Below are 26,046 nucleotides of genomic sequence, written 5' to 3'. Positions count from 1 at the left end.
AAAAATCATTCAGCCATTTTATAGCTGAGAAAGGCAAAGAGTAAGATAAAAGTTTCCAAGGCCCAAGTTATGATCTTACACAACTCATCTGAGCTCAAGATTAATGCTTGCAAATGCAATAACTCAATCTCATTCCCATGGCATTTGACAGCTTAGAGCACAGCATTTAGTCAGCAGGTACTGAAGGGGTTTGCTGGTGCCAATGGCTATCAAACCATTTGATTCATACCTGCCTTACCACTCTGAGCATGTGTAGACCAGACAGATGTCATTATTTATGACCTACCTCTGCCTGTGCTCCCCATGATGGAGTGTACACCATTTGGCTGTGTTAGCACATACTGCAAAGCTCTTGTCAGTATAACACTGGTTTGAGCAGAACCACTCAATTAACCTTTGCTGGCTTATATCTGATTAGCACAGAGGACAGGAGAAGGTGGTTTGTGACTATCTTTATGTGGTTGTGCATACTGAGGAGAAATAGTTTTCTGGGCCAAACTGTGCCCCATGACCTGCTGGAAGGGTTACTTTGAGAAGAGCAATCCCATTTCCATTTTTACCTTCCTTATACTGAAACTAGACTCCCTAGGGACAGAAAACTGAGTTTGTATCTGGGCCAAGATCCTGGCTAACTAGGTCACCACCATGACGGTGCCACCTGCAGTCAGCCTAGCTCCTAGGGGAAGAGCAAATGCCGTGCAAACACACACAGTGTTGCACATGCTTCCAACGTTGCCATCAGAGAAAACAGTCCTGCTTTCCCCTGACTTAGGCAACCGGTGGCTGAACACCCCTTTCCTGTCTGAGGAGACAGCATCAGTGCTAGTGGCGGCACACAGTGATATGGAGTAGGGAATGGACCCTAGGTAAAACTAACTCAGAGGCAAGGAAAAAAGAGAGAACAAAAAAAAAAAAAAAAGAAAAAACCAGCTAGATTTAACCTGCTTGGGTTCCCAGTTTTATTCCCAACACTTACAGCCTCATCCCCTAGCAAGATCTGAGGAGAGTGCAGGGTAACTTGCCGTAACAGCACTGCTGACTGCTGGCTGATGGCAATTTAATGTGTACAGGGAACTACAGCTGGAAAATTCAGGTGAGATGGTTTGGTGATGACCAGCATCACTCCCTAATCCACTGTGTCTGAAAACCCAGTTTTTGACTCAGGATATGACTGATAAAAAACAGTGTTAGATCCCATCGAATTCCCAAACCTTTAGACTGGTTCAACATGCTTCTTTCTTTGAAGTTTATTCAGAGGTTTTATGTTCTTATTACACAATTTTATCTAAAAAATAGTTTAATTTTCTTATTATATTACTACCAAATCAATTATATAATCTTTTTTCAGTATTTACAAAGTACAACACCTGAAAAATTAACTAAAAGTGCTAAATTAAAAAAAATTCCCAAAGCAAAAATGGAATTAAAAGACTATAAAGACTCCATATTCCCAGTTCCTATCACTTCATGTAGACAGTAGCCTGAGATTTTCCAAAGCACTCAGTACCACTTTAGCTTAGCCCTGCCAAGCTCAGCACCCACCCACTTAAACAGCCCTTTCCATGGCAATCGGAGGGCAGCTGTGTGAAACATTCCTGGGAGCTCCACTCTACAGCAGGTCACAGATCTGCTTTCCCCACACTTCATTCACCCAAAAGACAGCTTCAGTTCAGCCACACTGAATGCATCCAGATCATACAGGCGGCAAGACGCTAGTATAAATGACAATTATTCTTATTAGCTGTTGGAAAATAATCATTATCATTACGTTTCCAAAATTAGGTTCCACATTAATGCCTTCCTGTGGTGCCCTTTATATTGCATCACACAGGTTTAATCTGCAACTAGTTTTCCTTGCTTCTATGGGATTATTTTATCGCCTTAATGTTCCCCTAATAGACAGTATTTTTGGCATATGAAATGATAAGTGTGTATTGTAAACCAATTAGGCTTTATTTAAAAAAGAAATTGTCATGGGTTATGGAAAAACATCATGAACCACTGAGAAATGCTTGAATTTCTTGATAGTTACTGCCATCAGAAACTGTGTTGTTTAGCCAATCTGCTAAACCATTGGAACAGTTTTATTTTTAGATTATATGGCTCCTGTGCTAGCATTTTTCCTACTCTGTTATACCAATTACCACATCATACACTATTGTACATACTTTCAATTTAAATCAAAAGTTAGGTTTATTCACTGATTCTTTCTAAAAGAACAAGAGACAAAGATATGCATGCCCTCGAACCAATATTATTCTGTAGAAAATTTCATTTTACCTACCATCATATTTTAAAGAGTTAATTTCCATTTTGACTGTGTTTTATTAATAGGCCACTGGAAGCTTATAAACACTTCAAGGCTTTTAAGATTGCGTTTTTGCAAAAATGATTAATTATGCAGTGTTATGGATTATGATGCCCTCTTTTCCATGGTTTACAGACTTTTTGCTTGTTGTCAGGTAGCTCCAACAGTTTGATGAACACAAGAATATTTTTTTCCTGTATGTTCTAAAAGAAAGTGTGATTCTTTATAAAAGACATATTGCAAATTGAAAACCCACCACTCACACAGTCAGGTTGTCCTGTGGTGTATATCATATGTAACTGCTTTACACGTACCTAAGTTCAGCACTTATGCAAGACCCCAGACTATCAGCCACAGAGACTGACAAGTTTAAAGCCAGCAGGGACAGTGGTAATCATCAAGACTGATTTCCCACACAATACAGACTATATACATTCCCTCACTAATTCTTCCAAAGGAGACATTTTTTCTTCCTGGAGCATAAGAGCTATTTTATCTCAGAGACAGCAAAGGGGCACTGCCACCTTCTACATTGTTGCCTTATTTTTTGCTGAACCAATGTCTGAATAGTTTCTTTACACAAGTAGTTCTTAGATTCTTTCTCGACTGTGTGAACGGGAACTGAGTAAATTTTGAAATAGGTATGTCTACTGGAAAATATAAATTTCAATTCTTAATTAGCAAAGATAGCCTGTCCCAGCCCTCCTAACACAGGCATATCCTTTCTACTGTCTTCCTGAGAATATCAACGAGTGGATTTATTCCCAGGAGTATTAGCGATTTTGTTCAATAAACATACAATGTAGAGAAATTACACTTTTGACATAATAGCAAATTCCCACATCAGAAACCTGATCTAACAGGCCTTCTCTATTCCACTTGGAGAGCATCTCTGCATTGCAACAAAATTGTTTTACAAATGCAGGCAGAAGTCAAGTGATATGCCAGGAACTGTGCATCGACACTGCCGGTCTGCAGGGCGGTGTGATGGCCAAGTGCATTCAGGAGCCCTGGGGCTGCTTCACTGATGGGGTAACAACAGAAAGATGCACAGATCATGAAGAATTACGTTTTTACCTGGCCTGTCCATCCATGTAGAGAAGCATGGTGGGGAGGCAGAGAAATCTCTTATTCCCCTAGGGATTTTTCTCATTACAGGAAACCAGCAATTTATGTCTTGTGCAGTGAACAAGGCAGACAGGGGTGCCCATTCTTCTCATCCATGATATAGTAGCAAGCTCAACTGATCTTGCATGGACAAGAAAATAGAAGAGCCTAGAAGGCAAAAATGACCTATCTCCTCTCTAATCTAGGATTGGGGGTGGAAGGGGTTGCTGTGACCTATAGTCTGGCGTGCACTTTTCACCCGGAGCTGGACAGCCGCATGAAGCCTTTTCTCCAGGGACACTTGGATATGCAATTCTTATCTGCCATGAATAGTTAGCATGGAAACAAACAATTTCCTTTGTTTCATGGCTAAAATGAAGCAGCTATGCCTGCCATCATTCCTCTGTCAGAATTTGACATAGCAATCCATAATCACGCTTTGGCTTTTCTCTGTCCTTTTCACCCTTAATCTTGAAGTTGTTTGCACATGTTGATGAACTCTACCTTGCTTGAAATTCAGAGAACAGCATCAACCCTATGTTACAGACAGAAGAGGCAAAGCACGCTGACCAAGAGAGTCAGCCCTTTTAACTACACGCAATCTGACAGAAGGAGCTGCTGCAGTTCACTCAGTGCAGTGGTGAATCGCTGCTCTCCCAGCAGAAGCTACTGCTCCTTCAGGCTCCCTCAGCTGCTCATGGAGAAGTTCCCCAACCCATATCAGCCCAGACAAGTGGGCCCTGCTCAAGAAGGCAATGAGTAAATTTCTGTCAACCAATCTGGGTTCCAGTACACTCCCCAAAGCATCTCAGGCTGGATTGCCTCTGGTGAAGATGGGTAGCTAGGTGGCAAGGTCTGGCTGGTAACCTCTTTAGCTGGAACTGCTGCTGAAGCTGGAAAAAAAAACGTGTGCTCACATAGTGAGTTGCGCAGGGTCAGTTTGTGGCATAAACAGACTTACAGTTGCTCTAGTTAATAAGCAGAAGACAAGCACAGGGAAGGCATGAAAAAATTCACAGTAGAAATTCTACAGTGTGGTAAAAAGAGAAGAAACAAGGGAAGCAAAGGGGAATAACATTTTTCCTTATTTGAATAAAGTTCCTTATTCAATATTAGAAGAAAACCCATTTTCTGTGATTCTTCACTTTTTGCAACAAAATCTTTACACAAACAACTCCTAGTTTTATGAGGTAGTAACTAAACAATCCTTCTCCAAAACTGTCAGACAGTGGTAATTAAAGCTTCTTTTGAAGAGACTGGATTTGAACCACTGCTTGACAGGGAAGGAGCATTATGCAGTACCCTGCACTCCCTCTGCATCATACAGCCTTTCCGTTGAAATGAACTCAAAAAAAAAATGAAAGTTAAATCACATCAGAAAAACACATAATGAGCTTGTTCTGCAATGTTTAATAAGTTAATCAAGTATGTTAATGATACATAGTTACAAGAAAGGACTTTGACTCAAAATCAAGCCAGGAAACAACAAAGGCTAGTAATAAGAACATCTTTGCATTGACAAAGTCCAGATGAATATGAGATAATTTGGGCATCGAAAGAAGAACAGAGAAACTGGTAATAGCTGGAGCTATGAAGAAGAGCTGAATTTCACAGCATATCCAATTACAAAAGTCATTACTGATGGGAATAGCAAAACAACTTGTCTATACAGGATTTGAGTAGAACTCAGTGGATTAAGTTGTCTAAATCTGTACCACACTTTGTATTTATTTTTAAAAGTGGCTTGATATGTGGAATTTGAATCTGAATTCCAAAGTCTTGAAACATCTGGAATGTCTCAGGTTTTTTGTTGGTTCATTTGAAATTAAGGCAGTTGTGAGTTTGGGGTTTCCAACTTTATTTCCCCCTTTACAACATAAAGCATGTTTGGAGTGTCTCAGATTAGGATTTCTATTTTTCTGGTCAATTCTCTTGTCAAAAATAAAATGACTGCATTAGAATCATCTCATTGTGAAAGTCCCCATTTTAGATAATGTGATGGGCTGATGCTGCCTAGATGCCTGGTGTTCACCAAAGCCACTCCATCACTCACCTCCTCAGCTGGGTAGAGGAGAGAAAATATAATGAAAGGCTTATGGGTCAAGATAAAGACAGGGAGAGGTCACTCAGCAATTACCATCATGGGCAAAACAGACTCAGGGTGGGGAAATTATTGAATTTATTATCAATCAGAGCAGAGTAGGACAATGAGAAGTAAAACCAAATTCTCGAACCCATCCATTTCTCAACAGGCTCAACTTTGCTTCCAAATTCTCTGCGTCATTCCCCCAGTGGCACATGGTGAAAGGGAATGGGGGCTGTGGTCGTTTATCACATACTGTCTCTGCCAATCTTTCAGGGGGAGGACTCTTCACACTCTTCCCCTTCTTCAGTGAGGGGTCCCTCCCACTGAAGACAATCTTCCATTAATTTGTCCAACATGAATCCTTCTGATGGGCTGCAGTTCTCAATGACCTACTCTAGCACGGGTTCCCTGCAGCAAATCCTGCCAAGAACTTGCTCCAGCATGGGCTTCCCAGGGTGTCACAGACTCCCTCGGAAATCCACCTGCTCTGGTGTAGGGTTTCCTGGGGTGCAGGTGGATATCTGCTCCCCCATGGGCCTCCCTGGGCTGCAGAAGGACAACCTGCTTCAGCATGGTCTGCACCACCAACTTTTGGGGAATCTCTGCTCCTGCACCTGGAGCACCTCCTTCCCCCAGTTCTTCACTGACCTTGGGGTTTGCAGGGCTGTTTCTCTCATATATTCTCACTCCTCCCTCCACCTGCAACTGCACAGGGTTTTTTCTGCTTTTAACTCTGCTATCCAAGAGGCACTACCCTGGTCACTGATGGGCTCAGCCTCAGCCAGTGATGGGTCCCCTCTTGGAACCAGCTTGCATTAGCTCTGTCTAGCAGCTTCTCAGAGAAGTCACCCCTCTAGTCCTCCCACTAACAAAACATGGCCATGCAAACCCAAGACAGATAAGAAATGTCACCTTCTCTTGATCTCAGAACTGTGAGACTGAAAACAGAGGAAGACGGAAGCGCATCCCAACTGGGACTTAGCTACGTGTTTTTCACTGAAGAGAATTTTGTTTCTACTTTCTTTCCTTTGCAGAGGAAAATTATTGGTCCCCTCTGTGTTTAAGTTAAGAGTTCCTAATTTGCAAAGGTGGGGGGGAAAAACCAGTAAGCCTCATTGCAATACTGCGTAAGTGTAAAAGAATGTGGTTTCTTTCAATGTCATCAATGTGCTGGGCAGATTGATGGTGGACCAGGAGATCCTGCAAGGCACAGTGGCCTCCCTTGTTATTGCCCTGCTGTGTGGCACTCATACCCCACCAGCTAGGGTTGATTCAAGGTGCACATTTACAGGGCACAGTGTCTCTCTGATGTGAGGACAGTAGCTTTGATCGAAACCTGTATGGATCTGTCAGTCCACAACACCTATTTGTCTGCATTCAGTAATATGTTGATGCAGAAATATTGCTTCCAGTTTGGTGCTAGCTTGAACTAAGGCCGAACAAAACATCTCTGAGCTCAGATGCAGACCTAATATATTGTATAATCCATTTATAGCTGACTCTGGTGCACCCACTTTGCTTGAAGGCATGGTCTCTCGGGTCAGGTGGAACTGGGCTTCAGATGTATATTAAAGAATACACATTCTTTTTATTTAAAATCTTTTGCTTTCTTAAATTAGGTTTATTCTCAAGGGTGGTAATTTGAACTTGGAATTCAGTGGTGCTCAACTATCTTGAATTTTTTACATATATCTCTGTTTTCTTACAGAATGACAGGTATTTTTATTTAGTAATCTGGTTTTGTTTTGCAGCATTTGTTGTCCATAAATATCCATTGAACATCCTGTATGAATAATTCCCAGAATGGGGGCTGTTCTCAAACAATCCACAAAGTGGTTTGGCTTGGCTATTTGAGCTTTGTGACTGGTTAACTGAATGGTAGAGACAGTTCCTGCTCCCTCACTGGAGGCTAGAAATACTACAATCTGAAGTGTTAGGAGTAAGAGAGCTCTTTGCATTCCCAAAATTATCTGTGCATGAGAACCTAGAATTCCAAAGGGCTGATTTATTTTTCAATGTTAACACTTTTTAACAAAATATGATTGTGAGCTACCTAATGTTTTACACCTGAAATTCATCTTTACTTGTATTAGGGGCTTCACTAACAGCTACTAGCCCTTCATCAGGAGGCTAAACATATCACTGAAGGATGAAAGACACTGTGACAGTGCTTGAACTGTTACTAACGCTTTTCTCAAGTAAACTTTATAACCCAAATGTTAAAACCACTTGGAGCTCTAAATGATGACTCTTAAGTCATCATCAGTGGCTTTCAAATAGCAGCTTCATAAAATCCCACTGAAGACCAGCAGTCAGCAGGATACATCATTTGATGTCTCTGAAAGGTTTGGGTTGTGCTGCTTTGATGGCCAGAATTCAGCATACCTCAGACCCTGGCAGAGAGGGAGACTGCAAGCGACTGTCCACATAAAGGAACAGAACATTTCCTAGTGCTGCTTCTCTCTTCCTTTGTTTCTTTTTTTTTCTCATCTCGAGGGCTACTTTCACTTGGTCTTTCTGACAGCTGCACTTTTGCCTCCCAGTTCCTCTCTCATCAGTTGTTCTGCTTTTTAGAGTAAAACACATAGACTAGGTGGCAAGGAGATGTTTTGTGAACTGCAGTGAATATCTTTTTCTTTCAGGGTTAACCTCAGTGAACACACAGAAGTTTTCTTGGATTGTCCTTGGCTCTTTTTTTTTTTTTTTCTTTCTCTACACTGAAAAGCTTAGCCTCAAAGTACATTTTTCTCTCAGCTCTTGCAGCAGGAAAAAAAAGCAGCTGTGCCACAGCTTTCGTTTTTTAATTTCTTCCAATTTTTGGAGAGACTATTTCTTTTCCAGTACAGCAGACTGTCTATGTCTAGCTAAGAAATAATGGAAAATAGTAGTAAAGCAGTTTAACGCATTGAATATATGTGCGAGACACGCACTTCATCCTGAGTCTTTTCTGCTCTTCATATGCTCCTGTTTAGTCCCTGTTATTGTTCAGTCAGCATTTTATAATGACAGGCGTATAAACATTATAGAACTGTGCAGCTGGAGCATGCCTGAATGCAAATTACCTCACACAGGAAATTGTGTAACGCACTCAGTACCTGAAAATAAAGATCCAGATAATGAATATGAAGATAGTTCTTTGGATGTGAGTGGAATTACACTAATTTACAGCAGCTAAGGATTTGCTTATGCATACGCCTTAAAAAGCAGCTGAAAAACAGCTTGTCCTGTTCATAATTGGCATCTTTTTTTGGCCTGGTTCTTCTCACCAGCCCCTCAAAATTAGATGCAAATTTGCCCCCTTCCCTAAACATTGAAATGCTGGGGCTTGAGGGATTTGACTTGGACATGATTTAGGAATAAAATGGTTTTAAGGGCACAGATGTGTCAAGCCAACACAAAGGTTAAATTTCTTCAGGGAGTGAGTCTTGTCCCTTGCCTTGAACTGATATGTCCTCCAGATAAAGTGCCAGACAGTTCAGAAGGCAAGGAGCAGATTTAGAAAATTGTAATGAAGCGAGGACAGGCTCTTCAGCAAGGAACTGATGCAATTTAGCTACCAGGGAAAGCAAGTCAATTGAGCTATGATGGCAGAAATTGAGTCCTCAATAATTCCTTTCTCTCCCTGTGCTTTACAAAATTTAAAAGGGTTTATTATATCCCCTGGACAACTATTAAAAACAGACCTAAAATTAATTAATATACAGAGTCCTTTCACAAAGAAAAAGAGTTTTGCACCAAAGCCTCGCAAACAGTTACTGGTTTGGATCTGGTAAATGGTAGCAACAAATACTGTAGAGATAATAGGTTGGGCTAAAGTTCCAGTGTGGTGATTTGGCTTACCACGTATGTGCTTCATTTTAAATACTGCTTTGTGAAAAACTCCAATCCCCTCACATACCATACAAGCCTTAAGGAGGGATTTGTAGCGTTTCTTACCCTTCAGTTTTCCTCATGGAAAATGTTGATCAGTCTGCCTGAAGAGCCGTTGAGGTTCTGAATCAAGGGGAGGAAGGAACAGAAAATACCCATGCCTTAAGTCTTGAGTGGCTGTTTACACTTCAACAGGAGCAGACTAAATCAAAACGACTCTTTCTGATACTTTCTATTATGCAAATTGTTCCACAAGGGGTAACACCAGCACACAATGAGGTCCAAAGACCCACAGAAAAGGACTTGCACAGTAATTAAATGTGAGCTGAGTGAAAGGCTGCTGGTAATTCATAGGGTGAAGGGCTAAACGTCTTCATTTTGAACCATGTGGGGGAACATTCAGGAACAAGCCAGCCACTTAAAACAAAACACAGCCTTCACATAAACCTTTAAACACATTGTACAGGCACTTTGAATGAAAGAACTGTGTCATAGCAAAATATATCGTTCTACCATCACACAAAAAAATCCTCACACCTTTAATATAAAATGAGTGGAGATGTCCTTAAATTATAGGTATGAATTCTGTAACAAAGTGCCTGGAGCATTATCATCCCTTGGTCATTGTGACAGCAATAAAAAGCATGCTGCACACAAATTAACACGCAGTGAGTTGTGCTGCATGTCGGGGAAACATGGTGTCTGTCAGCATAACACATCCACCATGCATGTCTCCACCCTTAGTTTATCATAAGTTTTGTCAAAAACATTCACATTCTAAGACGGACTTCGCATATAAAGAAAACCAGAACTGAGTTCAGAATTTACATGGTGTTACAGACAACCAGTATGCAAGTAATATTCTACCTATTAAAAGATGTAGCAGAAGACTAATTAGAAAAATACTTCAAATAATGCACTTTGAAACCTAATCTTCACCACACTGTAAATTGCATTCAGTTATGGCATCCTTCATTCTGACCTGAAAATCAGCCTGAAGGTTCAGTTGAACCATTGTTATTCCTTCCCCAAACAGACCTGAGGTAAAAGTGGGCTAGAGAAAGAAAGGAAAAGTCTATGTAACTGTGCTCTCGAATACCTGTTTAGGTTTCTTAGTAACATGACATCAGTGGGATGAACATGTTGGTTTTAAATTCCTTGAGCGGTCACTAAGAAAAAAGTGCAGAAAGGTCAGGTTCTATTGCTACTTTTGTCCTTATTAGTTTCCTAACAGGAAGCAACTTCTATGTCAGCCTCAATGAAGAGCAAGAGAGTAGCAGGGCATCTTTCTGAGCTTGCCCTCCATGTCACATTCAAAAATTTGGTTTATTTCAGAAGACTCCTTTAGTTATACTACACTAGGCACTTCAGATGGCTTTTGGGGTGAATTCTGTATTATCATAGAATCATAGAATTGTTTCGTTCGGAAAAGACCTTCAAGATCATAAAGTCAAACTTTTTATCCAGGGCTGCCAAGCCTACCACTAAACCATGTCCCCAAGTACCACATCTGCACTTTTTAAATATCTTCAGGGATGGTGACTCAGTCGCTTCCCTGGGCATCTTGTTCCAATACCTGACAACCTTTCTGATGAAGAAATGTTTCCTAATATTCAATCTAAACATCCCCTGGTGCAACTTGAGGCCATTTCCTCCTGTCCTATGGCTTGTTGCCTGGGAGAAGAGACCAACCCCCACCTGGCTACAATCTCCTTTCAGGTAGTTGTAGAGAGCAATATGGTCTCCCTTGACCCTCCCCCTGAAGTTCTTTTCTGTTAGGCAGCTTTCCAGACACTCTGCCCCCAGCTTGTAGCACCGCATGGGGTTGTTGTGACCCAAGGCCAGGATCTGGCACTTGACTATTGAATTTCCTACCACTGGCCTTGGCCCGTTGATCCAGCCTGTCCAGATCCCTCTGCAGAGCCTTCCTGCTCTCCAGCAGATCAGCACTCCCACCCACCTTGGAGCTATCTGCGAACTTACTGAGAGCACAGTCCAGATCATTGATAAAGGTTAGGGTTAGGATAAAGGTTATGGATTATATTTGCCATTACCAAAAACATCTGAGAACATATCTATGTGGGCTAAATTTATCAGCACAAATACAAATAGTCTTTGTTACAATGGATCTCACACCCAGTCAAGGTAGAAGTAAGGGTGATTGCTGCAACATCTTCAGTTTTTGTCAGCTTTGCAGGATTGCAAAGAAGTTTATTATTATTTTGTTTATGCAACCAAAGAATGTTTTATTGCCTATTATTATTATTATTATTATTATTACTATTATTCTAAGAAAGGAAGCACAGGCCAAAGAAAATAGATGTCCCATGAGATGAGATGTGAAATGAGCCCAACTCAGTCACAGAATGGTTGTTCCAGATGGTGGAAAGAACAGGAGGAAAGGATCTACCACCCTCTATGAAAAATATAGAGAAGAAAAGAAAGGAGAGAAGCCCAATAGTGTGAAGAATAGGCTGAATTCAAGGAAAGGTGGTCTTACTGTCACATAGCTGGTTAAGAGAAAAGGTTTTGATTGACTGAGAGATTAAATGATGTACAAAAGTTCTCAAGCAGCAGCTTTCCACATAAAGCAGAGGTTTTGTTTTATCCTGTTCTTTATCCTGGGGATACAGGTGTCCCCTCTGTCAGCATTTGAAATAATACTCCAACACAGCATGCAATATGACTCAAGAAAATTCTCAAGACAGTGACTCAACAGTAGCTACTTTTTTTACCATGTATTCAAAATACTTGTTGTCTTTGACATCAGAAACACCTTATGATGTGGCATCTGTGACCATTTTCCACAAAAGTACAGTCACCTCTTTTTGTTTTTAGTCTTTGAAATAGGACTGGAAGATGTAGCAACTTGGAGAATCTCAGCAGTTAGTTATGAATGATGCATCGAACAAAATCTCTCTCCGCCTGATGCACAAAGGGAGTATCAGACAGGGTTGCAAGACCATTGCTGAGTTAGGGTACTTGATGTGACATCCAGTTCAAGCAAAGCCTGGAAGATCCACCAAGCACATTAATTTCAAAGCACATGAGTAAAAATACAATGAGAAAAAACAAAGAGATAATGTTTGGCATAGTGGGTTTTTTCACTCTTCCTCACTCTCCCTTGCTACCATTCCCTCTCCCAAAGCAGCTGCCTTCACAGATTGGGCAACAGTAAAGAGTGTTTTTGTCACTCTTTAAATAGAATCTTTAGAAACTTGTTCCAATGAAATATGCCTACAACATTTCCAAGGAAAGTCTTTTGCTTAAAAACAATGTTCTGTGACCTTTTTAACCATAAAATATCCTCCCATATTGCTCATACTAGTAGAGGGATCTAAGAAGCACAGGAAGTTTTTTCTGTGGTGTAAAAAGTCCCCACATATTTTTCCCAGTCTATTCTACTTTTTCAGATAAAAGAACAAGCAGTGGTGATAAACAACCCAGTTCATATGTGCATATATCTAAAATGTAGGTTATTTCTTAAATGGTTACCAAACGTGATGCAAAGCCTAATGAAGTCAAAAGGTCAAAAAGCGTATTTCGAATTTAAGATATTCTCTGTGAAGATCTTATTTACACTATTTTATTTATCTCTTGGAGTTATAAATTCTAAGTTACAGAAACCGTATCTACAGAACAGCAAAATGTGGAAACTGAACAAGAAAATATTTTCTTTTCTGCCATACCTTTCAGCATAGGCAATTGGTAGTTACCAAAACCTGTAACTGGTTAACAGGGATTTGTAATAGCCTTTAACTGAATTGCTTTTGCCAATGGAGACAGGTGTGAAAATCGATACACGTGTCAGTCCCAGCAAAGATGACAAATCAGTGGGCTAATTCACTTTCCTATTCTTGTGAAAAAACCCAAAATGGAAATGTATTATCTTAATGCTGATGCACCATCAAATATTCTACATTACTGTCATCTGAAAAAAAACATGTTTGCTTCCTGCTTCCTACATCTCCACACTGACATTTTTCAAAATGTAAATGCTGAGAGTGACTACTTTCTCCAGCATTTTGTTAAGATGTAGGGCTGCAAGAACTGCTATACTTTATTAGATTTATAAACAACTAGAGAAAAAAAAATAAAGTACAGATTTCAGAATTCCAGTAAGAAGCATCATGTTGAAAATAAAGTTACAAATAACTTAGATATATCTGGTCATGGTTTAATCTAATTTTCTAATTGATTAGAACACTTGGGAGGAAAGCACTGACAGACATGTGGTACACACTGGAATGGAGAGAGTTGACAAAACTTACAGAACAGATACAAAAAAGAAACCATTCATGTCTACAAAAATAGGGTCAGATGGCAAACTGTAATTGCACATAATGCAATATCTTCATTATTGTCCTTTTGAGTAACCAAAAGAATTAAAAATTTTAATTCCAGACTTATTCCTTGCGGGGATTTTTAGGTCTCCCTTGAGGTTTCCTACTGAGGAGCCTGGGAAAAATACTAGAACTGAAGATTTCTACCCTTTATTGATCATCTGCAAAATTTCTTGTTTCTGCACACTATTACTTGATTTTTAAATAACAGTCCTAGCTGCATGGGATATCACTTTTCTAGAGGAGTTTATGTAAAATCAAAGTGTTTTGATGGATCAATTTATGGGGAAGTTCCAGATGTACTCATTACATCATCTGGGAAGATTTAGATTCACTTATTAAGTATTAGTGTGCGAAAACTTTTCAAGAGTTTGTTGAGGATGATATTGTTTGAGAAGTAGAAATGAAACTCTGAAAAGTGGTATTTACATGTACCATGTCATGTAAATGTACAAAATCACATTTCTGCTGTACAGTGAGGAATACAACGACTGTATCTAACAGTGGTCAGGGAGAGCTGTGGCTGGAAATAAATTATATTGGCAGATGAAAATGGTACATTCGTTGCTTTTGTATGTCAGTGCACAATTATATTTGAAGATTGATCCTTCAGTGCGTGCTGGGTACCTGTTTTTTTATTAAAGCTTTTCCATGGAACAGCTGCTTATTCCTTTCACTGTGGAATGCCTATCATATTTGAAGCTCTGAAGTAACACAGTTTTTATTCAGAGGTGTGAACGAAGACCAAAAGAAAATCTGAAGGCAGAAAACCTTGGGGTAGCTCCTATACCTCAAAGTTCACAGAATGTCCCTCCAAGGCTGCTCTTACTAGCATGGAGAAGTAAGAAAAAGCAAAGCTAGATACTATGCAGTACAGAAGTCCAGCTCTCAAACCCAGTATTCAACATATTCCCCTGGAGTGATGTGAACTGCCACCTTCAGCAACCCCGCATTTAACACATCTGACACAACATAGCAAACTGGCCAGTTGCTTCCAGCTGGTGTTGTCACTGGTCAGGAGAGAAAGAGAAGGTGGTGTATAGGAATGCTTGTTGAGAAAAAGACAAAAAAGGTGAGAACAATTAACCTCTGACATGCAATATAATACATTATAGTCATCACCAGCTTAATTGACTGTAGAGGCTGCATCAGGAATATGGTCTAACATGTGCATAAGTTTTGCAAGGTTCATTTGCAAAATGCCATGTATTTGCATTGCCAAGGAGTAATTTGCATTTCTGTTCCCCAGTCATTTTCAGACAGGTCAATGCTAATAAAGCTTCCCAGGTAACAAAGTATTAAGAAGATATAGAACGTGAAAAAAAACACTTTATGTGGTTAAGGGTAGCCAAACTAAAGTGCAATATCGTCTAATAGTTTAAAAGAGGATGCCATTCTCAGGAAAATTTGCTTTTGAGACATGCCAGTGACTGGCACTGGTCAGCACATAGTATGCTGTCTTGAAGGCTGGAGACCGAAGTTATTTCTTGAGATCCATCCGTTATTTCATTTTCTTGGGCATACTGTTTTTCCATTTATCCTGGGGACAGGGAAAATGTCTGTACTCAGACTGCTTCTTCACTTCTGCACACACAAGCTCTACAAAGCGTCTTGCTAACAGGCACAGAACACACTTCAGGAAGCAGGGAAGAATGGGTGTTTTGGTGCAAGTACATGGAATCTGGCAGTAAATGGGTAATATCTGATCAGGTCTATCTGCAGATTCCTCATCCCTAAAATGGAGCCACTGAAACTTCACTCCACTGTCATACAGTTTCAGTTCATGGGGGTAAAAGCACAACAAAATGTTTGGAATTGCTTGAATTCTCCGAATTAATAGAGTGACCTGCCATCTGCTTCTCTGCCCACGTTTATGGGCTGTTGCTTCATACTTAAGCATCCATTCACACGAGACGAATATTTGTGTGGCAGGCAGCTAGGACTCTATTGTGTAGGTCTTTATGAACATTGCAGTGTGGTTTCCCAGGAATTTCTAAATCTGTCTCCAAACACATCAGTTTGACTGTGTGGTTTTGTTTAGTTGTGGGTTTTTTCCCTCAAGGAAATCAAATCTCACATCTTAATGAGACTAAGTATTCTCCAAATGTAGTGATGCACACACATATATATAATATTTTAAAATATATTTTAATGCATAAATACATATGTATAAAAGTACACCTACAGAGAGATGGGATTAATATCAATTTCAGAATTAAATCCTGCTATAACTGACTCTAGAGAGACACTTTTGGGGCAACTAAATGTTATTTTTGCTGACAAAACTGCCTTGGGAAGTTTCTTGGCGCTGCCCTGACCCAGCTACTGCTCCCCCCCCCACACTGCATTTTGCTGTCTCCTTGACAGAGGCAATGCTATTGTTTGTGTAACACACTGTGTCTCAGACCCTTGATACAGTTCAGGGCAAAAAGAAAAACCAGGGGAAAAAAGGCTTTTGTCCTTGTTTTTTGTTTGTTTGTTTGCTTTTCAGTACAGATCTCCCTAATCTGGTGCACGAAATGATCCCAAGAGCAGTTGTGCTGGCACATCTCAATGAGTGTGGGAGCAGGCATAAAGGGCTGAAGGGCAGTGGAGGAGGGGCAGTTTGTTTTGTCACCAAGGAACACATACCACGTAACTAATCCCAGCAGCTCTCTACAACAATGAACCAGAATTTCAAACCGTCTAAACTGCTATACTTGATTCATACATTTGATGCTTTGAATATTCTAAGTGTGGTGGTGTATTTTTCTGAAAGATGATTCTCTTTTTTTTTTTCACTAAGGCATACTGACAAGACATTATTCATTTCTTCCAAAATAGAGTGTTAGACAGCAAAATGCAGTTTCAAGCTATAAGAATTTTTTCTTTTTAATGTAACATCTTTCTTGTCAGTGACATAAACAACCAGCATATGTTTCCAGTTGGAGCTCGATTCTACCTCATTATTGAGTCAGATCTTCTATACTGTTATACAAATGCTACTGTTCCTGTTTAACATATGTAGATCACTGGGTGTTTGTTCCTCAATGAAGCAATTTTTTCCTCTAGGAGAAATAATTTTGGGCATTTTATTTATGGAAAGGTCAATACTGAATATGCTCACGCTAGTCCAGTAAATAATATAAGTGTGTGCTCAACCTCGGGGATATAATTTCTGCTCTCATCAGGGACAATATTTACCTGCTGAGAGCAAAACATGGGTCTTACTGGATTACAGTAAGCATGCTCAGAACCTCCCAAAATTAAGCTCATAGTTAATTGAAGTTACTACGTGCACTTCAGTAGGAGTTAGTCACCTCAATACCATTTGACATCTGGTTTTCAATTCCTCCTTGGAAGCCTACTAATCCCTTTTTTTTTCAGTCATGTTTTACATCAGTTCATACACAGCTGTATGTTGTTTATGCTTCCCAAAACACCCTTTTAACAGTTTTAAATTGGTTTCCTTTCTCTTTATAGTGTTTCTGTATTTTTTTCTATTATGAAAGCAAACAGGTGCCTCTGTCTGACCTTTTCTGTTCTAGTTGGTAATGGATATATTGATGCTATGTAATAATTTATTTCTTTCTTTTTAGAGCATTCACCTTTATAATCACCATGCACACAGCAGACATCTTGCTATCCCTCCAATACTTTTTCTTGCCCTTCTGTGGATCCATTTGATTTACCCTTTTAGAATTGTTGTGCCCAGAATTGTAAACAGTATTCAAGGTGAAGGTACATACGCCGAAACCCGGGTTTGATTCCCGGTCAGGACACTCCCCGGGCAGATGGAGCTCGTTAGCCCTGTAAGGCAATCCATCTACGTCCTGAGGACCTCGCTGCCACCGTCCAAGCTCGCTTGGCCCCAGCAGATGAACCTCAGGATTAAAGGGTGGGCTCAGTTCCGCGCACACTGTGTCTCACCTAAAAAATCCAATGCACAGGCTGGAAGGTGTAAAGACCTTCCCCAGATCTTCGTTTGTGAAGACTGGCCATTATATTATTATTATTATTACATACTCTCGGTTTACTTTACAATATTTTCTTAGTGGCATTTTCTTTCTTCAGATAGACTTGTTTATTTTATTTGAATATTGGCTTCCATCAGCAGGTGGTTTTCATTAAGGAGATTGTGTTGAAGCCTTCTTTTTTTTTCCTGCAGGCACACCAACTTGAATTGCATATAGACTTATCAGTTCCAGTATTTTACTGTCAATTTCCTCCCCTTCAAATTCTTTGACTACCAACATTTTGTCTTGGATTTAAGTGTCTCCTTCTCAAGTCCTTCTCAACCAAACGGTTCAAATATGGCGAAACAGTGGTACTCATATACACACCAAGTTATGGCTGAATTATCATTTAACTTATCCTTCCTTCATCTGTGCCGCAGTATGGCTTAGGTCGTTCTCCACACACATATCCAGGTGAGGTGACAGTCCCACTGAAAGTACAGGTAACTCCTCTTCCTTTCCTTCCATCCCTGACACTGCTTATCGATAAGCAAGAAAACAAACAAAAGTCCTACCTATACCGATCTCCACATTCCCAGGATGCAACTTATTGTTTCAGTGGCAAGTTCCTTTACCCAGGAGTGAGAGGCTCCCTTGTCCAGAGATGTGACAGTTTATGTTTCTAAAAGAGCTTGTTCCTTTTTTCTGCTGTAGCAATGCTATTTTGCATTGTTCTCAAGCTTTGCCTTATCCTGCTTTGCTTCTTTACACAAGCACTGATGAATACATTGCACCCTTACAGTCAAGGAAGGTTTGTTTTTTTAATTTATTTTGCAAGTCAACTCCTCTCTGGGCTGAAACCAAACTGCTTACTACAGCCTATGCTGCTGACAATTTAGCAGTTTCTAATTAATGATATGACCCTTCTTTCTCATCCCAAAAATGCATAGCTGCCTTTATGGTCTCCCAAGGGACATTGTCAGGAAATCTACAGCAGGTGGGAGAGCTCATGTGTCATCTCCTACAAATGGAAGCTGAGAGATTACTTACCCAAGCTAAAGCACAGATAAGTAACCTAAAATTAGCTGGGCATTTGGTGGCAGCAGCTGTATGTAGAAATGCACTGCAAGATGTAGAAACAGATGGCACAGCAGAAAACACGGGTGTTGTGTTTGCTGTCTGACTGGAGGCCTCTCTGCCTCCTTTCTGTAACATCCTCACAGAGCATTTTGGGGATAAAATGGGATTCCCTTCCTGCCTCCCTTACCACGGCTTCTGTAGTAAACTTTGGAACTTCCCTCCATTCAGTGGCAGTCATTCCTCCTGTTTCTTTTTTGCTTTTGATGCCAGAACACATAGAGAAAAGGTAGAGAAAGAGGGGTTTTTTGGGTTAGTTTGTTTGTTTGTATTTACAGAAGAGGATCAGCAATGAAAGACCTGAAAAGTTTTAACAAAGTTCTGGCAAAGTTTCCAAGTGCTTCTTTCAAAATCAAGGAATTTTTTGCACTTTAGTTGATTATAGGGCAATTCAGTTCAAAGAGATTTCCTTGGCGCAAGTCCTCAAGCTTTTTCAGCTATAGATAGCTCCAGACCTAGGACACTCACTGACTCTCCAGAAGCAGTATACAGCATTTCTTGAGATGGAGGGACAAATGAAAAGCAGAAAAAAATGACTAACTAAAACTACAAATTTAAGAGGAAGTTAAGTGAGAGTATCTAGTAAGTCTCAAGGTGTAAGGGGGTGTAGTATACACCGAGGTAAGTGCTTCATGGCCTCCAGAACATGTGGGAATAGATTGTTGTTTCAAACACCCCAGCTTAGCTGATTCATCCCCACAGGGCACAGTGGCACAACCTGCAGGAATTGCTATGTAGGCATTTCAGTCCAAGGCCTGGTATAAACACACAACAACCAAGTAAAACACCCATCACTTCCAAAGAGCTGGTGGTCTGCTCTCAGCAGGACAAAAACCATCCCTCTCCTCAGAGGTGTTCTTCACCAGCAGCACTGTAGCTAAATCTTCTCTTGGGCCTTCTGCACCTCCACTCTGCTGCTCTATACCTTCCTCTGCTGGTCTTCACACTTTTTTCATGACATCTTCTCCTCACCCTCCCAAAGTGTTCTTCCATGGCATGATTTTGTGAAGTGCCTCTGATCTCTGACTCTGTTGGCATTGATACATCTCTCCTAATCTGATGGCCATATTCTCCTGCCATAGAAGCTGCTTCACAGCTCCTTTATTTACCCTGTACCCTTCAAAGTCCTCCTCTCTGTGAAGGGCAGAAGTTAACCAGGTCTACCCATGAGGGACCCACCCTGGTACAGGGACACTCAGAAGCAGCCTGGCAGGAAAATTAGTGGGTGATATAGGGCAGCAGAAGAGCATTACTGCTTGCTTCTACTCTTCCTGTGCTGTTTTCGCCTCACCAGGGAGAAGATAAGGTCAGCTGAGACTGGAGATGGATGTTTTACCCACGTGTTTGTAAGTATTCAAATCCTTCTTTTTCATTGTGGTTGTAGATTTTTGTTTATTGGCAACGAGTAAAGTAAAATTTTCTCTCCTGAGACTACTCTGCCGAGGACACCCTCGCAATTCACTCTGCCCAAGGGACCTCCAGTCTACAAATGCAAGTGTATAGGGACAAAGACAGTGGATGCATTCTTACGCTCCACGCCATAGCTTTCCCTAAATAATTTTACCCAGTAATAGCTATAGACATAAGTCCTGGGCACTTTCAAACTAGATGGCAAACTTGACTTCACATAATCCTGACAAACACAAGCCACAAAATCCCCAGGCATTCACCAGCTTGCTGAAAATTGTTGTGACCTTCACTCTGACATGGGATAGAGTGGCTGGGGGCAGAAAGGAGTTGCTGATCTGTGATTGCTTTTGAAGCAGTGAATCATAGTTATATTATCCCAGAACAACAGCATTGCATATCTTCCAAATCACTGAAAATTTCAGTTCGGTCCATGAGTGGCATTGTATGACCTGGTTTGATAAGAGCTTCTACCTATCTTTAGTCTATTGAAAATGATTGAACTGAAATCTTGAGACTGGACAGGAACTTTGCAGTCTTCCTTTACACATTCTACAATCTTTTCCTGTTAATTAAAATCTGGAAATGTCACATTCCATTCCAAGATCTTCAACATACAAATGTTTGTGTGCTACAATGTTTGTGAACCAGCATGTACATTAGGGACTGCAGCAGTGAGGTGCTCTTTTCTTGTGGAGAGCAAACTCTCTAGTAGAGTTTGGGGCACTAATTTATAAGTGTTTTCTTTCTGTTTAATTCTGGAGAAAAATCAAAGACTGTTGCTTCACAGGAAGTGTTAGGGGTGACAATGTTTGCTTGTGTTTCAGCATGTATAAAGCAAAAATTTACATCTTTCCCAGCTTCTGCCAGAGTACACAATGAACAGAGAGGAAATATACTAAAATTTATAAGTGTAGGCATACCTTAAGGAATTGGATATCAAGGTATAAATGCTTTCCGTTCCTTAGGAAAAAATATTGTTGCAATCACAGCCTGCAAGAACTAGCAGTTCTGCAACTTGAAAGCAACTCGCTTTTTGGTTATAAAATATGTATTATTCATTTTGCCCAGGTTAACTTTATTTCTCTTTTAAAGGAGCTTTGACACTTTAAACTGGCATTTGTGAATTTAGTGTAAATCTTTGCAATATTAACCAGGTGACAAGCTGACTGCAGAAAATGAGAAATATGACCTGTGGAATAGTCCATTTAAACAGAAGCATGAGTTAGGATTCAACCCACTTGCAAGCACTAAACAAAATGCTCAGACATTTTTCTACAGACACTGCTATATCCCAGTGTCACAGTAGCTCCTGAATTCTGTAAAAATTTCTTTCTTTTTTTCATCTCCTTCCTAAGAAATCAACTTTAAAATTATTAGTACTAAGTAAAAATTTCCTGAGGATAATCACTTCAATAAAAAATTGAATTAGGTCTGGCCGTGTTCTAAGCCACTTTGCCTTTGTCTTTCACATGCCTCTAAGCAAGTAAATTTTGCTAGCATAAGTGCTGAAGAAAAGTTTTCAAATTCACAGTAGAGACAGTGTATTTTAGGACATTCAATGTTGTTTACTCAGAAAGTGTCTGACCTTCCAAAATCCTTTCACACATCCTTAGTGCAGAGACCAAGCAATGATTCAGGAAATGTTTCGGCCACACCTTCTGATAATTGGGAGTCCAGATGCAGTCATATTACCAGAGTGGTAATATGTCCATTGCAAAGTTAATTTGGGGAAATAGTATCAGGAAGGATGGGCAGAAAAAGCAGTCAGGTTGAAAAGCCAGAGCATGTCACTCTATCTCCTGGTGATGCACTTGTATTACTGTCTGTGTCATAAATTACTGTTACTTAAGGCTGCAGAAAGTGGAGCCGCTCCATTGCAGTGAAATATTGGATAACTTGTCTGGTTTTTTAAACAAGATTGAATTAGGAAGATAGTTATGGGCATTGTAGATGTTCTCCAATAATGGCACTCTAGGTACACTAACAGTATAGTCACAGAGTGAGAAAATATCATGGACACCAATGAATTCAGTTGCTGCTCTTCCTTTGTGGTAATAAAAAACAATTAAAAGACATCTTGTTTTTCAGCAATTACACAGATCTCTGCCTCTCCACAGAAACAATAAGATGAAGTCACTCAGAAATCTTATGTGAGTAAATGTGACTGGTTTTGCGTGGGGTCATCTATGAAACAACACAAGAACAAACATATATCCATTTCTTTTTTTCAATAGAATCACTGCCCTGAGAAAAATCAAGAGCTTGAAGATGAATGTTGACTGAAACCCTCTTTGAGATATGAGCAAAATGCATTGCTTCCCAGTGTTTAATTCTTTCCACATTAAGGGCTACATAAGTAGAAAGGGATTACCTAAAAGATACCCAGCTCTCTCATCTGTTTTTTCTCCAAACACAATGCTCACAAACTTCAGCAAACAGCAGAGGTCAAAAGGGGTCTCTTCCTATACCAGTTGCAAAGAGAATGTAAATGACAATGGGCAAAGGATGTCAGATATCAAATGGTAAGTGAGAGCAGTAACAGTTAATGGGTAAAATTATCCACCCAAGCAGGTAAGACAAGCAGGATATCTAGGGAAATACTGAACAAGCCAGACAGAATATTTTAGTGCACATCAGCAGAAGAGAAAAAGGTCTCCAGTGCAGAAAAAAACTAAAAGCTGAAGTCACACTGTGCAGGGAGAATGGGATTAAAAAAATCCATTCATCTTTGACCTTACACAGTGTGAACAAAATGAATGTTCCAATCAAAATATTACAAGATTGTTGTGCCCATATGAAAACTCTGCATTTGGCCACCATGTGTTCCCAACAGTTGGCAAAAGAAGGCAAGGCATCTGATTGTTTTGTTGCAGCCTTTCAAATGTCTTTCATATTGATGTTGGAACATCCTGTAGAAGGAACAATTACTAATGGAATTATAGATGATATTAAAAATTAGGTGGGTAAGACTGACAGCACAAACTAGAGCAGCTATAATCTCCATAAGGTGCAAGGAGGCACACCAGGCAACGAAAAATCTGTGCATGGCACAAGAACAAATGCAAAGGCTGACATAAGATTGCACAGTAAGCTCTGTTTAAAAAGAAATTGTATGATAGCAGATCAAGGAAACAAATGCACTCTTGTGCTCAAGAAAGAGAATGAGCTTAGGCAAAAGTGCCCAGCAAATCTCAGAGCTGTGAGCAGCTAACAAAATCCTCATCGATGACAGCTTTGAAGAAAAATAGTTTTACAGGAAAGGCACTGGGCTGATCCTCAGGAGGTTGGTGCTCCCATTGCTACACTGCTGCACATATTCTCTGGGACTGTAGAGGGAAAAAAAGATTCAGCAAAGCTTTCCTTTATAGAACAGAAAGAATACTTCCCTTCCCTAACATCCTCTGCCTTATGTATTTATGAAGCATGAACATCTTTGCATTTGCTCTCAGCTGAACCTACCAGGAGTTACTGTGGAAAACAGCATTCCAGGGACCCCTTACAGAAGAAAGAATGTACCAAGAGAACAATTCTGAAAACCTGCAGATTCAGAAGAAGAAAATGAGGCCATGAATACCACTTACACAGAGGACATCTTCCGTGGAACTGAGGGAGGCTGAATCCACTTGCTTCCTTTCATGTCAGTCTAGGTACTTCGATACTCTACAGATTGTCAGCAGGTAAATCTTACAACCAAAATGAGGTTTCTTGAAGTCCACTGGCACACATTTAACCAAAGGGGCCCTAAATAGTCCCTTTGGCCCTGCTGTAAGCAGACTGAAACACATCCCATGGTCCAGTCCAGCCCAACTGATTCAGAGACTCTACTATTCTATGAAATGTCCAGGCTGAAGAATAAACAAAATTAATTACATGATTTCTGTCCACTGCATGGCACAGTTAGAGTTTGATCTTAGGATACGGCCTCAGAAAAGTAGCATAACACTTCTAATGCAGAAGGTCCAGCTCTACTCCTGAATATCTCCATCAGTCCTGCTCCTAGCCATGCTCTCCCACTGCACACTTTGACCTGACTCTCATACTCATAAGTCACACAGCAAGGCACATCAGCCAAATTAGGTGGCAAAAAAGGACACTATAAAGCGGTTTCACTTGAGAGCAGATGAACCACTGTAAAGAAATCAGGAGAGAAAGTTGATATATGGGATCAGAGATGGGGAGGGGAAAAGGGAGAGAGGATGGAGAAAGGAGGAGTCAGAAGCAAGGTTAGCATAGTTTCCTCTTTTAGTCAGTGGTGAACTTGTGCATCAGCTTGGCTATACTGTGAAAACATATCCTAAAAACAGAGTAAATTTAAATCTTCAATTCATCTCAAAATTATCCCACTCTACCCATACCCCATCAAGCAGTTGGACACAGCAAGCAGGGACTTTTGAACCTCAGCAGAATTCTGAACTCAGGAATTAAGTAGTAGTGGTAGTGCCTTACACAGCTGATGCTCTTGTGTGCTATATGATGGTGCTCTGAAGAGTGCTCTGAAGGGTGAAGGGAAGGTCAGGAAAATGAGAATGGTAGCAAAAACATGGTCTGAGGAGTTTGATCCCTTACAACACAGGCAAAGTGTTATGACCCAGGACAGAGGAGAACCAGAGCTTTACATTCAAGAAACAGGACATCTTTGTGCCTGCATGACAGAGCTGGCTCACAGTTTGTCAAGAGCAGAGGCAAACTGCAATGTCAGGGCAGCACAGGACAGATGGTGAGGCTGTGTGGAACAGGCACGTTCCACAAGGAAGCTAAGGTAGTTAATACCTTCACCTCTCCTCTGCTGCCTTCTTTCTTGCCAGGTCCAACTAGCAAAGCCAATCTTCACTGCCTATTACTTTCCTGGGAGCCCCTGGTGGTCTAGAGGGTAAAGGCGCTGCACTGTCACCGCAGAGACCCGGGTTCAATTCCCGGTCGGGGCCACTCCTCGGGCAGATGGAGCTCGTTAGCCCATAAGGCAATCCATCTACTTCCTGAGGACCTCGCTGCCACCGTCCAAGCTCGCTTGGCCCCGGCAGATGAACTTTAGGATTAAAGAGTGGGCTCAGTTCCGCGCTCACTGTGTCTCACCTAAAAAATCCAATGCGCAGGCTGGAAGGTGTAAAGACCTTCCCCGGTTCTTCGTTTGCAAAGACTGGCCATTTATTGTTATTACTTTCCTCCAGATGCAGATTTATCTTCACATCTCCTAGCCACGCTGGTGACACCGTTTTCACACAACAGGACAATGATCAGCCCATTCTGAGGGTCTTGCTTTGCTGTTCCTTGTAGGCAGTTGGCTGCACTATTTTTTCCTGAAGCCAGCCCTGCTACGAAATCAATTGCTAGCCAGAAGAGTAAATCTGAAGAGGCTAGTACACTCCTACTCACACTATAAATTCTGCAAGGTTTTTCGGCATCAGTGTTCTCGTTGATGATGTCCTGATTGCCCTGAATATACACAGCTCCCCTAATTATACACTTTCATCTCTGATTTATTCTGAATGGAGCAACACGATGACTGCAGTGCAGTGCTCTGTAACCTCATAACAGGGTATGTCTTTCTCCAATGACCTGCCTGTTGCAGGCAAACAACTTTGTGTATGTATTTGTCTTTGATCCCAAGGCTATGTAGCAAAAAAACCCCAACCCCAAAATGCACTACAAGGGTCATAAATGGAAGACAACAAGCTTTTGACACAGGAAAAATTATATGCTCAGCCAAAAGCTTACGATAATCTAGAGATGCTAAAATCATGATGACTGGCACAAAAATATCACTGATTAACACAGTGCTTACTAGCAGCAGAACACATGCTATGTAATAATGTCTTTGTGAGTGAATGGCATTTAGGAACAGTCAAACTA

The sequence above is a fragment of the Empidonax traillii genome, unplaced genomic scaffold, assembly GCF_003031625.1.
Source record: "Empidonax traillii isolate 1590-97213 ecotype Southwest subspecies unplaced genomic scaffold, ASM303162v1 scaffold215:size2007263, whole genome shotgun sequence".
In the NCBI taxonomy this organism is placed as follows: domain Eukaryota; kingdom Metazoa; phylum Chordata; class Aves; order Passeriformes; family Tyrannidae; genus Empidonax; species Empidonax traillii.
This window is presented reverse-complemented; position numbering follows the sequence as displayed.